Source organism: Suncus etruscus, chromosome 1 (assembly GCF_024139225.1).
Source record: "Suncus etruscus isolate mSunEtr1 chromosome 1, mSunEtr1.pri.cur, whole genome shotgun sequence".
Taxonomy (NCBI): Eukaryota; Metazoa; Chordata; class Mammalia; order Eulipotyphla; family Soricidae; genus Suncus; species Suncus etruscus.
This window is the reverse complement of record NC_064848.1, coordinates 119982597-119999863: the sequence shown is the minus strand read 5'-3', so window position 1 is coordinate 119999863 and position 17267 is coordinate 119982597. Positions and strand designations below refer to the sequence as shown.

Below are 17267 nucleotides of genomic sequence, written 5' to 3'. Positions count from 1 at the left end.
TAGTAATTTAACACATGTACCGGCTATTCAATAACACTTCCAAAAAGACATTCCTTATCTGGATAGCCAGATTTATTTTTAAAGAAATGCATATATTGGCTTTTCTATAATTTACAGTTTTGGCATATGAAGAAGTATTTTTAAAAATGTTTTACCAATTATATTCATTTTTCCTTATGCTATGCAATTAATCTGCCTGCTGCAGATAAATGGGTGTATGCATGTTGTGTGTGTGTGTGTGTGTGTGTGTGTGTGTGTGTGTGTGTTTAGGATGTAAATTTTACTCCTCTGGGAAAATACTTCAATTTTAGTATATTCTCAAAAAAACAAAAAACAAAAAACTGAATTCTCTTTATTCTTAGAATTAGAAAGCTTAAAGGTTTTAAGAATGTGAAATCCAGAAAAACATAACAATGTAGAAATCTCAAGTTGTTGAAATACGTGTTTTATAACCTTAATTAATATATTAAATACACATCTTTTTGAAAAGAATAGAGCATGTGAATTAATTTATCAACAGGTTTCCCCCCCCCCAAAAGAAAGAAATTAAGCTAGATTCGTAACTCCAGCCCTACTTTTGAAGCACTACCCTCTAGTGGAGTAAAAAGAAATGACATTTTCATGTTAGATTTACTGCTTGAAAGATAGGGGGAGTGTAAGCATAACTGTTTCCGTTTGTTTATTTTAATTGAAATGGCACAGACCAAAACTTTGCACTTCTTATAATAATTTAAGAAAATTTTAGACAATTTATTTTTTTTCTAAAAATAAGACATTAATTCTGTGGTTGTGTTTTAAAAATTCCCAAGGGTGCTATATATTTTTCTTCACCAAAGGTAAATTCAGTGGTTTGTAAATGTTTTAATGGAAATAAGTTCAAACAAAGGGTAATTTACTTTTTAGCTGAATAACACTTATTTAAATATACCATTGTGATATTTTATTCTTTCCTAGACATTGTCAGGTTAACTGTGAATGTTAGGAATTTATTGTCATGGTATAGGATGTTGTAATGAAGTGTGCTTACACTTAAGTTATACTTATGATACTGGCAATGATCATATTTTCAACTCTTTCCCAAATTTTACTTACTTTGACACCAGTTTCTTGCTTATTCTAATTCATCTCTGTGTTAGCAAAATTTAGTTTATATGTGAAAAAATATATTACAATTTTATAATTATTTGAAAGAGCAGTTTACTTTTATGCCAATGACTGCTTAGTATTTAATTTTGGTTGATTGGTATTGACTGTATAATTGACAAATTCAGTAATCAAACAAATTATAATGTTCTTATAATGAAGGTAAATGTGATAATCAGATATATGATTAAAATACTTTCTCAATTTATAAATGAAACTAACAATTATACTTATGTTTTAGTCTCTTAAGAAATCAAAGAAAACTTTTCTAAGTTTTTAGCAAGAATTAAGGAATACATTTTATGCCACTTTACCCTGCATTTAAAAAAGTATTTTATAGCTAAGTGGTTATCTTTTAATGCATTCTGGAGAATAGATTACTTTGAATATAATGGTCCTTTATTGTAGACACATGACACATTTTAAGAATTTTGTTCTCATTTTTATAGATTTAATATTAAAAAACATCGGAAGTGAGGTTTCAGTGTAAGGCAAAAAAATCACTACACCTTTGTTGAAAAGGTGGAGGATACTTAACTGTTGTTTCCTTCTCAGTAGAGTCACTCACTGTGTTGTGGTCATTTGAAGCCAATAATTTACTGGAAAAATGAAAGTTACTTTTTCAAATAAATTCTCCATTATTTTGTTAATTTACAGAAGTAACAAATGAAGATTATTAAGTTGCAATGTTCTTAGAATTTGGGGCCTAGGGTCCAACACTAGAGCCAGTCATTTGGTTAAGCTCCAAGTTTAATCCTCTGCATTATCCCATACTCAGGGTATGATCCAACAACACTGCTTTTTAGCATCCCCCAGCCACAGCAGCCATGTGTGTAACCATCAAGGCCAAAGTTGTTAGTCATATTACCCAACTATGGCATAGGGAAGGAAAGGGTAGAAAATAATTTTAGCACTTTGTGTTAGTGTTGAGTCCTAGATGGTGAAAAGTCTTGTCTAATAAAACAGAAAGCAAGAATTCTGCCCCTGTTTACCATCTCCCTATATTTCCCATGCCAGCATTTTTTCCCTTAATTGAGTCTACCTTTCTTTATAAGACTATGCATTTGAGGAACAATATTGCACTTCTTTACCATATACATTAGGATATATAATATTCACCACCGTAGTCTATTACCATCTTACCCCCTCAGGTGCACTTCTTCCTGCTCTTTCTAGTAATTGCAGTTCTAGATTCCCCTCAAGAAATTGCTCTTCCTTGGCTGTATCCTTATTTGTCTTGCTTTATTATAGCCTTCCTATGAGTTATATCATTTTGTCTTTGTCTTTTTTCTTCTGAATTATTTCCCTCCTCATGACCCCCTCTAGTTCTAGCTCTGATGTTACAATGGCAATACCATTCATCTTTGCATATAATTCAGTGGAATTACATTGTGTAAATGGCCCACATATTCTTGATTCACATCAGTTGTTAGGCAGTTGGGTTGTTTACATATTTTTCTGTTCTGTGGTGCTACCTTAAACATATATGCAAATGTCATTTTTTGAATCTGTGTTTTTGTTTTTCAGATACTTGAGAATAGAACTGCTCTACGGTTTCATAGATAATTTTTAGTATTTTGAGAATTTTCCATATTGTTTTACATAGATTGTAGCCTACTTTACATTCCTGTAGTATATGAAGGTATCTTTTCTTCCATATTCCTGCCAGCACTTGTTTCTGGCCTTTTTAAATACAGGACATTTTCACAAGTCTGAGGTGATATTTCATTGTTCTGTTTTGCATTTCCCTGAAAATAAGTGATAATGAAATTTTTCATGAGCCTGCTGGCATCTGTATGTCTTCTTGGTAAAATTGTCTGTTCCTTTGTCTCACTATTGTTGATGGGGCTATTTGTTTTTTCCAGATTGTTGACTTTTGTGAGTTCCTTGTTTATCTTGAATCTTAACCCTTTGCCATTGTTTGATGAATTTCATTTAGTAAGAGGTTTTTGTTTTAATAAAACATTATTTTGTATGAATTTATAATCAACACCAATTAACATAGATTTTTTTCTTCTCCTTTCCCTTTGTTTTGTGAATGTTGAACAGCAGTCATGCACATTTGTTTGTGCTTCTCACAGTTATAGTGTTTGCACATTTTACTTATAAGTGTTCTTCTGGGACTGTACACTTTCAGTATGGTATTAATATAGTTTGTTTGCAATATTTAAGCAGAGGTTGAACACTTGTTTTCAGTACTCACAAACAATTGTTTGTGGTGTACTGGAGACTGTTTACTTGTGACTCTAAGAGGTCCTAAATGTCAAGGTCACATGGGAAAGTATTGGGAATTCATCTTAATTCACTACATTGTTGCTTTACCAATGAACTATAAACAGGTTTCTTGTTGATGGCTTCTTGATGTGCAAAGATCTGTTAGTTTGAGGTAATGTCATATATGTTTTTTGTTTTAGTTTTTGTTTGGGACCACATCTGGTGATACTCAGTATTCATTCCCGATTCTAAACTCAAGCATTACTCCTAGCAGTACTCTGGAACTGGAGATTGAATGATGCTGAATTGAAGCAAATTGCATCTAAGCACTTCTTATATTATTTTTGCAAGGAATTTTGAAGAATAGAGCTAGAAAGGAAAATAATGTTCTCATTTAGGTATAGATTTATTTTAATTTTATATTTGAAGGTGACACTGATCAAACCCAGAAACCTCAAATACACTCCCAGTCCAAAATTTAATTTTGAATGAGAGATATAATTCCAGTCCAGGAACCAAAATAAATTGTAATACAGGGAAGCCCAAGAAGGATATCGAAGTAAAGGTATCGGAAATAAAACAAAAATCTATATGGCTCATTCCTAGCCATTTTTTTCCTTTAGTCCTTCTTTCTCTTTTTGCATTTGCCTTCTCTTTTGCATTCTTTTCCCCCATAGAGAATTCACTTTTATTTTTACTTCTTTAGTCAATTGAATCAATAATACATCAATTAAGTATATGAGTAGCCCAATAAATAGTTTGTGTATTACACAGAAATAACTGAAAGAAAGTAAATCAAAAGTGAAAATATGGCAATAAGTAAGTAATTTGCCTTTGATAAAAATAATGATATTATAATTTTTTGTAATTCTCAAACTTTCTGTAGTTAATATGAGTATTTTATAATCTTAAATGCTATTCAAAATCTTTTTACTTTGAAATTATTTTTGCTAAAATTTTAGTTCTATAACTGGAGTTGTTTTATTTATTGATATATCAAATCTTCTTAAATTATTTTTCAGTATCATATATGATGTAATAATTAAAATAGAGTTACTTTATTTTGACTGCCAACTTGTACTCAGTAATATAGCAAGAAGTTTTCATGAGCTGTTTTATTCACTGTCTCTATTAAAATACTGTATGGTACAATATGGTATATACTACAGGAGTTTAAATGCATGCCTTGTAAGCAATTGACTCTATTTTTATACCCAGCATCACATATAGTCACCTAACACTACCAAGTAAATCTTGAACCTGGCCCAAAACAGGAAAAAAGACTACCTCTATATCTAGTGAAATTAATGATTTTCCTTATTTTATTACATTTATATTTTTGGTTGTTATCTTCTTCTAATGTATTATTTTCTATCCTTACATAGTAAGCAACTTGGAAGGCTGAAATTAGCACCAAAAAACAAGCTATTTGCTTTATAGTCTCAATAGTAACTTTTTGCACATTAAAAGAACAATTTATTAATTTAGTGTCATTAAATGAAATAATAATTTGCTACTTCTGTATATTGATTTTGTTCCAAATTTTTGATTAAAATGAAGGAATTATTTACTAAATTAAAAATCCTGCCCCTCATGGAGTTTGCCTTTTCAGACTATTGCTTCCATTATATAAGAGGCTATTTATAAGAGAGCTGTTAATTATGGTAGAATTTAATGTGGCTCATGACCTAGCCTTTTTCTTTGCTGATCATATTCTTTTCATCTTCTTTGAATTAGATTTATTAAATGTTATTGCATTCATGTGATTACAGGATTCATGTATAATATTAGGCAAAAATTAAACCCCATAATCAAGATGTAGGCAAAAATAAAGAAACAAGATAACATAACACATTGCTCTTGGTGCAATATTCTTAGTCAAAGTCTGTTGCTATTTTCTGCCTTGTATTTGATTTCTTTTGCAGAGGTAGATTAACAAAAACTATCCGTTTATTACCTTAAGAAGAGATAAGGTAGTGCTTTCTGAGCAAGAAAAAGCTAACTTTATGTCAGTAATATATTAGGTATTGTGTTGTATTCTACCTTCTCAATGTTAAAGGATCGTTTAAACTGTCATGAATATTTTGTTACTTTTTCTTGCCTTCTGCTGATAGAACAAAGGTGACTTATTCTTCTCCAGTTCTCTTCCTTCATTGATGGAGAATGCAAGAGGCTCAGAGCTAAGTTTCTTAACATCTTTTATGACTCTTTCGAGTTATTATTCCTTTAGTAGGGAATGTGTGTCAAAGAGTGAAATGCACTTTCTACAGCTAGGAAGGATGACAAGATAGATGAGAGATTCTTGTAACTAATACCTACCTTGATTTCACCTCTGAATTTGGAACTTTAAATCTTGAAATGGTCCTTTAGCTTTATTTTATAATCTTATATATTCCTTGTAAAACTATTCTCCTTATACCTCACCCTCATGCCTGCAACAGTGTTTGAATCTTTTGGTCTTAAATCTGTCTTTAGCAATGAGTTGCTTAGGTGATCAGGTAAATGTAATACTGGACATAAACTAGGCACTGAATACATATTTACTTTTGAGGTACTTCATTTATTATCACTGGATTTATATTAGCCAAGCTAGATCCTACCTGGATTAAGCTTTTCATCTGCTAGTTTCTGATTCAGAGAACTGAAAATGGGGGGAGGGACATTCTGGATAATATGCTTACACCAAGTCAAATGTTTATGGATAGATATGCAGACTGTGCTTCATAAAATTCAGATTTTGTATCTCAGTGTTCTTTTGTTGACCTTTAGGTGTGTTTAGAACATTCCTCAAAGAATTATGAAAAGGAAATAAAGCTGAGGTTCCTGCCAATCTCCTTTATTTAAAATTTGTACGTAGCTCTCCATACTGAAGTGTGTATATTAATCAGCATACTTTTGGCTGCCAGGAAGACATCCCCTATTTAATCTAACTCAACTTTTGCTCAAATTGAAAAGTCACATTATTGCAAGGTTAATATAGTCTTATGTGCTATACTTGTGCACAAAGGGATGATCTAACCTTAGGAGGAATTGACCATGAACTTGATTAATCTTGACTATTGCCACAAGTTTCTTTATTTTCTGCAGTTTACTTGGTATATTGGTATATTGGGTTTATTCTCTCATATTGTATACTAAACTTGGTTTACATGTAAGCATGGCTACTAGCAATTCTTTACTTTGAAGTTTACCTTGAAGTTTTGCCTTCAAAGAGAGACTGTTCATTACTTTGATTGTCAATGTGAAAAGTTGGCCTAGACCAGGTGGAGGTTGATATTTAGCTAGCTCTCTATATGCCATATGCTTATTTCTGTTTTCCCCAGATTATTAACCCAGTTTATTAAAATTAATAATGTTAGATTTAATGCTTTTGAGTCTAGTATATATATTAAGTACTGAGCTGGTGAATTAACTGCATCTCTTCATTTCAAACACTTAACATGCAGACAAACACTGTTTTCTCCTTTTACAGATGTTTATGTGGTCAAGTTACTTCTGGTGATGTTTGAAGTAATGTGAAAATGAGTGAGAGCACTGTATAATTTAGAGTTATTTAACATTTTATTTATTTTGTAGAGGGCAAATCTGGTGGTACTGAAGATTTACTTCTGGCCCTCTGCTCAGGACTCACTCCAGATCTGGCTCAGGAGGCTATCTAGAGTGCCTGGGATAAAATCTGGGTCAGTCATACATGAATTAAATGCTGTACCTGTTGTACTCTCACTCCAGTTCCTAAACTAGAGTTTTAAAAAATTCACTGTGTGAACTCTAGGTTTTTTTTTTTCAATTGAATAAGACTTAAAGAAGTATTTCTTTAGTTCACACTTAATGGTTTTTTACTTAGCAAAGAAGTGATAAGCTTGTTAGCTGACTATGTGTTCCCAGATCATCTGTCTGACTGAGTCAGGTCACTATCTGAGACCAGCCCTTTTCCAGCATGACCCATATTCTGTATGTTTTTTTTCTATCACAAATAACAAGGCCTCCAACATCCCCTCACTTACCTTGCTGGCTGCTCCATGTTTCAGCTATACATAACTTTCCAATTTTTAATACTTTTTCTATTATTGTTTGATAAAGCAAAGTTGCCATTTTTTAACTGTTTCTAAATTCTCTTATTCTATTTTTCTTTTACTTAAATCTAATACCTTGTGAGGCCTGAGTACTTTTTTTTACTCAGACACTACATTTTACTCGTAAGCATAGGCCTATCTAAGTATCTGAGCTCTCTACATGTGGTTTTTGATGGAGAATAATATTCTTTCACTTTCTAGACTCTCATTATTAATTTCATGTCATTATTATCATCATCTTTAAAAAGTAAAATCAAATTACTTCTTGCCCTTGCATTTTGCTATGATTCATTATCCTCAACAGCTATGAGAACATGTCTGTTAAACAGTATTATTTTCACCCAAAGCTGCCCTACAAATAAAATTTTGGATATTTTAACTTTAAACATAAACTAGTTCAAATTTTTATTCCTTAAATGAAAAATATGCTCACTTGTACTTCATTTAAAAATGAATCTGAGCATCAGCATCATTTCTAGTATGTCTTTCTATACTTTGCTCTTAAGTGTTTTTTGTTTGTTTTTGTCCACACAGTAGTGCTCAATCAAGCCTTATTCTTATTCTTATTATTCTCTTATTCTTATGCTTAGGAATCACTCCAGGAAGGTCATGTATGAACCAAATTTGGTATCAGGGATAATATCCAGTCAGTTATATGCAAGACAAGTGCCTTATCTGCTGTATGTTCTCTCCAGATTCTTTGAAAAATTTAATCTATCATTATTTGTTTTGTTTTGGGGTCATACCAGATGGTACTATTGTTTGCTCTCAGCTCTATACTCAGAGATTATTCCTATAAATGCTGAGGATCAAAATAGGGTTCATCACATGCAAGGCAAGTGTCTTACCTCCTATACTATTTTTTGAAAATTTAAAACTATACTATCATATATATATATGTATATATATATGTATATGTATATATAAAATCTTTTTTGACATCACACAGTCTTTAAATCTTCCCGTCCTTTCCCCTCCTGGTCTCATCATCTCTATACTTTCTTACCTATCGTGCCTAACCACTGAAATTAAAATAAATCACTTTGATTCTCATCCTCTAGTCCATAGAGGATGTTCTTACACTGTACATTACAAGTGCTTGGAAAATGCAATGGTCTTTGTTCTCAGATTTTTTTCTCCAGAAATTAATTTGTTCCTAGAAGAACTTACACAGTGGTTGACTCTGTTACGTACGAAAACTTATAACTCTCATGTTATATCTGGGTCTTCAGAAGTTCTCTTTCATCCTTGAATTTGTCCTCTGTCAGCTCTTTATCCAATTATCTGAGGGATGGTTCCTAGCTTTTTTTTTTTTTTTTTTGGCTTTTGGGTCACACCAGGCAGCTCTCAAGGGTTACTTCTGGCTTCACGCTCAGAAATCGCTCCTGGCAGGCTCGGGGAACTGTATGGGATGCCAGGATTTGAACCACCATCCTTCTGCATGAAAGGCAAATGCCTTACCTCTGTGTTATCTCTCCAGCCCCCAGTTCCTAGCTTTAACATTCTTTTTGTTGCTTCTTCTCAACCTGTATCTTATTAGAGAAAAAAATGGTATTGTTTTTAATTCAATCAAATTCTAAATATTTACATATAAATATCCTTATATTCACATTCTATTAACTTTCTAATGTGTATTTATATATATTCAGCATTATTTTGTAGTATTAACAAAACTTGTTATCATTGACAATATGTATGTCCTTTCTTTTTACCTATCAAATTTGTTCACTCATGTGGTCTCAGGGAATCTAACCTCCAAATCTATATACATGCTTTATTCTTTACTCATATCTAAAAGTGATTTTCTAAATGTATACTTATGGTATATTTTCTGATTTACTCATTTTATTAATAGTGGCTATCAATTTACCAAGAAAAATGCAATTTTTATTTCCTTCTATATTTTATCATGCCTTTAGCCTATCACTGAATGTCAAAGAATTTCTTCTAAGTTTTTCAGAAATAATATTTTGCCTTAGTTTTTACAATTACTCTAACCTCCCTGCTATTAATTTTATCTCATAAATCTGTCTTCCACATCATCTCATGCAAAAAAAACCAACAGCTACCAAAAAACCACATTGGTGTCTTAATTACAGAGCAGAAAAATATCCCAAGCTCCTTACCACTTAGGTTTAAAACATAACTTGACTTCTGTGTCCTTGTACTTTTTAGATGGCACAGTTTGCTCTAGTAATTTGAAATGTTACCATCTGGGATATCACCATGCTGATATTTTTCTCCTCTGTTTCTTTGCTTATTCTAGCTGTTGCCCCCAGAGTTCTTTGTACCTTAATGCATAGTCAGTCAGGCACATTGTTTTATTTAGTACAGTTTTCTCTCACTAGTCTTCCTTAATTCCTCACTTCAAATGTGCTATTTTGTGGAAAGTCTGTTCTCTGCCAAAAAATGATGGATTTTGTTGATGAGTTTGGCTTCTGCCTCTGGGCCCATAATACAGAATAATTGATCAGGATTATTGAGTAAATGAGTGACTGCATAGAAGTGTGAGTAAAGATGTTATGAATAAGAAAATAAAATTGCTAAGTGTTTAAACACAGTGGCATGAAGTCTTTTAAATCTATAGATGTGGTGTGTAGTTTTGTATAAATGACAAGGTTTTGCTTTCATTCTTTGTGAGACAATTAGCCATGATCCATTGCTAACTGGGCCAGAGATATCTGCTCTTTGGTTACATAAAGAACTAATGTCTGAATATGAACCAGAAGCAGAATTCATCACAACTTATGGGGGAAAAGAGCTCATAAGTATCAATGATGGGGATTCAATATTCTGTTTGATAGAAAATTTAATATTGTTATTTTGTTATTCTATTTATTACTGCTGTTGTTTAGGGGAATACAAATGATTTTCCCTGTGCTATCCACAAAGCACAATAGAATACATCAGGCTTTGAAGTATATATTGCTCTGCAAATGTGAAAATTTTGTATTTTGAAATTAAAGTCCTAGACTTACAATCAATTGTGCTGTTTGAGTGTTAATTACATGCAAGCCATTTGCTGTGCTTCTACTGCATGCATAGTTTTATTCTTATAATACAAAGAGGTAGGAACTTCTCCCTTTTCACAGAGAAGAAAATGCTTCAGAGGAACTGGTTAGCTTTTCACAAAGGTACTAAGGAAGTAGTGCTGTCATACAAAATAAACTTAAGAACTACTTAAATAAAAATCGGTTCCAACCCCAGCAATGCTAGGGTTTGAAGATGGGGGTCGAGAACTGCTACAGGTGATGCTTGTTCAGCTTTGCCAGTTCAGTACTCAGAACAACACAGTTTCAATTGCTCACTCAGTTGGTGCTGGGGAGGGCAAACCAGGATCACAGTCAGCATGGCTGGGGATATAACTCAAGACTAAGACCTCACCCACTTGAATTTGTTGGGTGTGTGTGTGCTTGGTATCATAACCTATGATAAATGCTTACTTCTGGTTCTATGCTCAGGTATTGTAACCTTTGGTGCTGAGAGACACTATGCAGTGCCAGGGATCAATCAAACCCAGGTCCACTCTGCAGGAGAAACATCTTAACCCACTGAAAAACTATTCTTCTCAGACCCTAATTCTTTATTCAGGTTTAGTTGTACAACTTTTGCTTCTTATGTTTGCTAATTTGTAACCAAATTTATACAACACATTCATAGCTATACTTATTGAAATAATAATACTTATTAGTACTTAAAATGCATACTAAATTTATACTTCTCATTTCAGAATCTTTGTCAATATTGTTATCTTCCTATTTGAATGATTTACACATAGAGAGTATCTATAAAGTATATTTACAGATATTAACACTTCAAGCCATACACTTTTAAAAACTCATATATGTATAGGGCATATATTAGTACAGTAGGAAGGACATTTGCTATACATGTGGCTGACCAGATTTGATCCTTGGCTCTATCAGTAGTGATCCCTGAGTAAGCCCACTGCTAGGAGTAAGCCCTGAGCACTGTCAGTAGTGGCCTTCAAACAAAACGAAATAAAACGAAAACAAATTAAAAACTAATTCATATTGGTTTTTTGAACTAGGATAGTTGTCTGTACTTAACTGCCTTTTGATTCAATATTTAAGATGAATAAAACTCTAATTCTGTTAAATAAGCTAGCTCTTTCTAAATATGATGTGGACCTGAAAATAAGTGGATAAATAGATACAGATATATAAAACATAAACATCTGTATACTCAAATCCTCCATGTAATCATCTCTATAGCTTTACCCCAAGCTTGCAAGAAATGCAAGCCAAACTGTTAAAACTCTTGGGTACACCAGTCTTCAGGCTGAAAATACTAGCAGGGTGCAGGCTAAGTTCCCAACCTGTTAAAGCCCGTTATCATACCCACACCTCATATCCATTGCCAACACAAACCATGCAAAAGGGGTCACTGCTTCAAGAACAATCTCTGCAGAGAAGCCAGATCAATGAAAATTTTGAGGTATGCTTGTTTGGAGTGTGAGGGGTCTTCTTGGAGTAGGGACAGGGAGCCACTCACCTCTACCTTATACTGCTGGAAGCCCTAGCAATCACACTCATATTCCACAGTCTCTGTCAAGTTAGCAGTGCCCCAAGTTCACAGCTTCACTACTAATTTCAGAAGAAATGCCAGCCAAGCTAAGCCTCTGAAACTCATTGGCTCAATTCTACAAATCATAGATTTCTGGAGCACAAAACCTGCACATTCCACATTACTGACAGAGCAATAAGAGTGCACCAAATTATAAAAGAAAGCAGCATAGGTAGATGCATTAGGTTCAATAAACAAAACAATAACACAAAGCTCAACAAGCAAATAACTTAAGAAATTCTAAGATAATGATTTAATTACCCCAGGGAATGAAATAACAATGTTCAAATATTTTTTAACCTGAAATAGTTTTTTTATATTTCCATGAGCCATTTTGTTGTTACATGCAATACAAAATATAGCCTTTAGTGCTTCTGAGGGGACAGGCTTGGAGGCTGGTGGGAAAGTGGGTATAATGGTGGAGAGAAGATTACATTGGTAGTGGGATTGATGTTGGAACATTGAATGCTTGAAACAACGATATTATGAACAACTTTGTAAACCCTGGCTTTTAAATAAAGTAAATACATATGTAGACATCTACCTATTTATTTGAAACTATACAGAGTCCAATTTTATATTTTTTCTAAAAAAGAATTAGACTCTTGTCTAAAGAATTTCAAAACTTTAGCAAATAGGATTACCACTTATAAAATCAGAAGAAGCAGTGTCCGGGCAGATGCAAAATAAATAAATAAATAAATAAATAAATAAAAAGAGCCAGAGAAGCTTAGGCTTTTAAGGTATGGGAGTGTTTTAAATTATAATCAATAGAAAAAATAACATGTGTCTCTTTTGTGAAATCGCTTATCATTCTTTCCATTCCGTAGACAGGCTGCAGAAAATGAGCAAATTAACCCTCACCATTAAGAGTGCTTCTTACATCCTTAACCTTTTATAAAGGATACATTTTATTAGAAATGCAATGAATATTCAGTGTTTTAGCCATTTCAGACTTTGGGGGTGCTCACCAGCTGTATAATGCGCACTGAGAGCCTGTTTGTGAACCACAAGACAGGGAGAAGCCTGGCCGGCTGGAGGGGCTGTGCGGAAGGCTTACACATAGTTCCTATTACTAAGGAAACCACTCGTTTTGTCTGAACATGCTCTGAATAGATGTCTCATTTGAAGTCTAGTGCTCAAACCATGAGGATTGCATTATGGAGCCGAGAAAGAAATGAGGAAAACAAAAACATGTTTGAAAATGCCACCAAGCATTCACAAAGCATTGCGCTGTAATAACATTCCATGAGACAGAAGGTGCATTTATTTTTGCCGCATTTCCAAGTTATTTTGGTGTTAGAAAAGCAAATTCCTTTGCCGACCCACGTAATCAAAATAAGCAAAGCAGATGTTCGTCTGACCTATTCTTAATTCCCACCCTTGTTAGGGTCGCACTCAGAAGTGTAGCCTACAATACAGGAAAGACAAATTATGGATTCTCGTATTAATCTAGATTTGCTCTGTGGTGCTTGGTAACTAAATGGTACAGAACCTGCTTCAAGCCAATAAACAAACACATGTTCAGAGTCAGACCTCAGAATTCACAGCCTCCAAACTGTCACTGTTAAATTCAGAATGGTACTGTGAACTGCTGCTTTGGTGTTCTTTAATGAGCATCCATTTCAGATTTTGAGTAAAAAACAGTGCTAAACACTTCTTACTCTGTTCTCAAATACTTGATAATCTACAGCAAAGAAAATCACTCCTGCTGAAAATAAGAAATCTTCCTTGCTTTCTCACCCTGGGATCTAGGGTTTATGAATCTGATTACACTATGATCTTTATCACCCCCTTTGCCATTCTTTGATGTGAACAATTTATTTTTTAGTTTTCATCTTTATGTTTCAATTTTGGGTTGTTATTGTAGTTGTTGTTTTCTGCCACACATGTTGGTTCTCAGGGATTACTCCTGATTCTGCTCTCAGGAATTTCTCCTGGCAGGGCCTGGGGAACCATATTGGACACTACTGAAGATTGAACTTGGGTTGACTATGTGCAAGACAAGCACCTTACTTGCTGCACTAGCTCTCCAGTCCTTATAATTTTTTGAATTTCCTTTTTCTTTTCTTTTTTCTCTGTTGTTCTTTTTCTTTTCTTTTTATTTCAATTTTCTTTTCTTTTCTCTTCTCTTCTTTTTCCTTTTCTTTCCTTCTTAATGCACATGAAATTTTAAGGCCAGAGAGAAAGTACAGCAGATTAGGTGCTTGCCTTGTATGTGGCCAACCTGGGTTCAGTCTTCAGTGCTTTATAAAATCCTTTGATCCCTGCTAGGATTGATCCCTAAGCTCAGAACCTGGAAGGAGTAAGCCCTGAGCACAGCCAGGTTGGCACAAAAACAAAACAAACAAATGGTATAAAAAAATGTACATGAAGTTCCAAGTATATATTTCCACCTCTAAAAAATAAAAAACCAGGATTTGCCACTATTGATGTAGGACATGTATCTTTTTTTTATTACTTTATTGTATTGTTTTATTTGGGGCCCACATCTGGTGGTATTCAGGGATTAGCCCTTAATTCTTCTCTTGGGTTCAGGGCACCAGCATCACATGGGGTTCTGGATATTAATTCTGTGTTGGCTGTATGCAAGGAAAGCACTCTACCAGCTATGATATCTCTTTAGCCCCATGTCTTTATTTTAATATACTTTAATTCTTTCAGAACACAAAAGGTATATTGGCTTCAGTTGGCCCATTGATGCAAATATTAATATATCCTATGGATTCCTTGAGGAATTATTTAGCTGGCACTTATGGCAGAAGATGATTATTAGTTCAAGTCATTGACTAAATAAGATTTTTTAAAAGTTTTATTCTATAACCCTTGCTAAGCTATATCCTGTTATCAGGCTCTCTGTACAGAAGTTGCTAAATTCTCTCCTGAGAACAGCAGTGTACAGAGTTGCTGGGAAGTCTACAGCATAAAAACAAATTTAATAAGTTTGTACAAGCTTTTTTCTGTCACATTTCTCAAAGATCTATGCTATAAAATTTATAAATGTACTAAGCCAAAAGCAGTGTGTCGTAGTCTTATTTTTAAAAAATCCTTTCTTTTTTCTTGAGTTCTCCTTAAGTGCATTTGCAGTTGTACATTTTTAATAAACATATTTCAAGTAGATGCCTTATACAGGTTTCCTTCCTGACTAGATTTAAGAAATATCAACGAACTAGTTGTTTCCTGGAATGTAATTGCATCCCAATATTACTTAAAAGACCTCAGATTTGAAATAAAGTTTGTTCTTGTGAAAGTACATAAGTACTTCTCCTATAGATGATATCCTTACTAGTTCTGATTATGAGCTTTCAATTCATTCTGAAATGAACAGCCTGAAGCTGCCAGCTGTTTCTGATCTGATGTGCCTGTGGAGTATTTACTTAGAGTGTATGTTTAGCAGTTTAGCTATCTCGTAGCTGCTGACAAGAGAATTCTAATACTGAGATTGCTAACAAAGTTTCTGTTTTCAAAATGAAGATACATTTAAAAGCCCCTCATAGCTTAGACTGTCAAAGTGTGACAGAGATCAAGATGTATGTATCTTCATATTCTTGGTACTCAGCATGAGGCCTGTTGTAGATGAAGCATTCAGTAGAGGAGATTGGACTGAATTAGTTGATATGGAGGAATAAAAGGGCAAACTCAGCATTTATTAATGACCCTTTGCCTAACTTAATTGAGTGTTAAGTGATGGAAACATGAAATGTTTGACTTCATTTAACATTTAGTCAATAAGACCTATTTCTTACATAGCATCTCAATCACCTCTATAGCTCTTTTAAAAAATATATTTGCATATAGAAATGATAAAATAGTGTAAGGATTGAGTCAAATTAGTCTGCATCAGTTTTGCTTTACCTGCGTGATTATAGTTGTACTACATTTCCTTAATGGGAAAACTCTCAAAATGTCTCCAAGAACTATGTTATGAATAGTCATAGTCATCATAATTCTGTTTCTATCTAAAAGCATTATGATCTGCAGTCTGTTGTACAAATCACACATTTTCATAACAATGAGCCTCACCTAAGTTGTAGAAGTGAATTCTGTTTAGAAGAATCAAATTTGTTAATATATCTAAGAGATAGTTTAAATAAAAATAGGAAATTTGCCATTATTGTCCAATTTACTAGCACACATCTAAGTTTAGTAAAATTAGGAGCTCACTTAGTAGTAACAGTGCATAACAAAGAGGGTTGAGTCCCATTAAATATTAACAAATACCCTTACTTCAAAGAGGAGATTTAATCATAGCTAATAATCTGAAATTCAGGAGAATCAGACATATAACATCAGGGCCAAATATTCCAGGTAGTGCTGTTAAAAATCAATGTGTCAATGGGTAATTTATAGAAAAAAGTTGTAGGTTATGAGACTGAATGGTTACCAGGGCTGAGATCAACTGTGGCCTTACAAAACAGAGAAGAGAACTAGAGTTTAAATTTAATAGGTAGTCATTAGATGTATCTAGGTAGAAGACAGCAATTGGGTCATTATTTTTTTTTTTCAGTGTTTCTTAAAATCACTTCACTACTCTACTGAGAATTGCTAAAGGGAGGAATACATGTTAAAGTCTAGACTCCAGTGGTAGATCAATAGATGGTAAGATGTGGGAGGCTAGAAGATACTTTATGTTTTAATCAAAAAGACAAGTAATAAATTGCATTCCAGGTATATAAGATAATGATCACTAGTACCAGACTCCTACATTGTGGTATGTAAACACCAAAGTGGAGGGTTATTGGTGCTATGAGGTAAGATGCAGAGATGAATATCATATTTCTTTTTCTTAAACTTTCTATACAAATAGATTTTTCTTAAATCATATGCATTATTATTATTATTATTATTATTTGGTTTTTGGGCCACACCTGGCGGTGCTCAGGGGTTACTCCTGGCTGTCTGCTCAGAAATAGCTCCTGGCAGGCACGGGGGACCATATGGGACACCGGGATTCGAACCAACCACCTTTGGTCCTGGATCAGCTGCTTGCAAGGCAAACGCTGCTGTGCTATCTCTCCAGGTTCCCATATGCATTATTTTTAATATGTAAAATGTAATTAAAAATATTCATATTGTTAAAATTTTACCAGTATTTTGACCAGATTTAGAAGTCAAAAGGTATATAGGCATTCACAAGTTTGGAGGTTATAAATTATATTTTAAAGGGGCTAGAGAGCTAAGATGCTTGACCTGCATGCTACCATCCTAAATTCAATCCCCAGCATCCCATATGGTCCCCTGAGCCTGCTA

General features: G+C 33.7%; 1 protein-coding gene across 1 annotated transcript in view; it reads left to right on the top strand.

The window, feature by feature from the left end:
- The window catches only part of IMMP2L (inner mitochondrial membrane peptidase subunit 2), a 950803-nt gene that overhangs the window by 457721 nt on the left and 475815 nt on the right, over positions 1-17267 (top strand). The gene's annotated exons all lie outside the window — the stretch shown is intronic.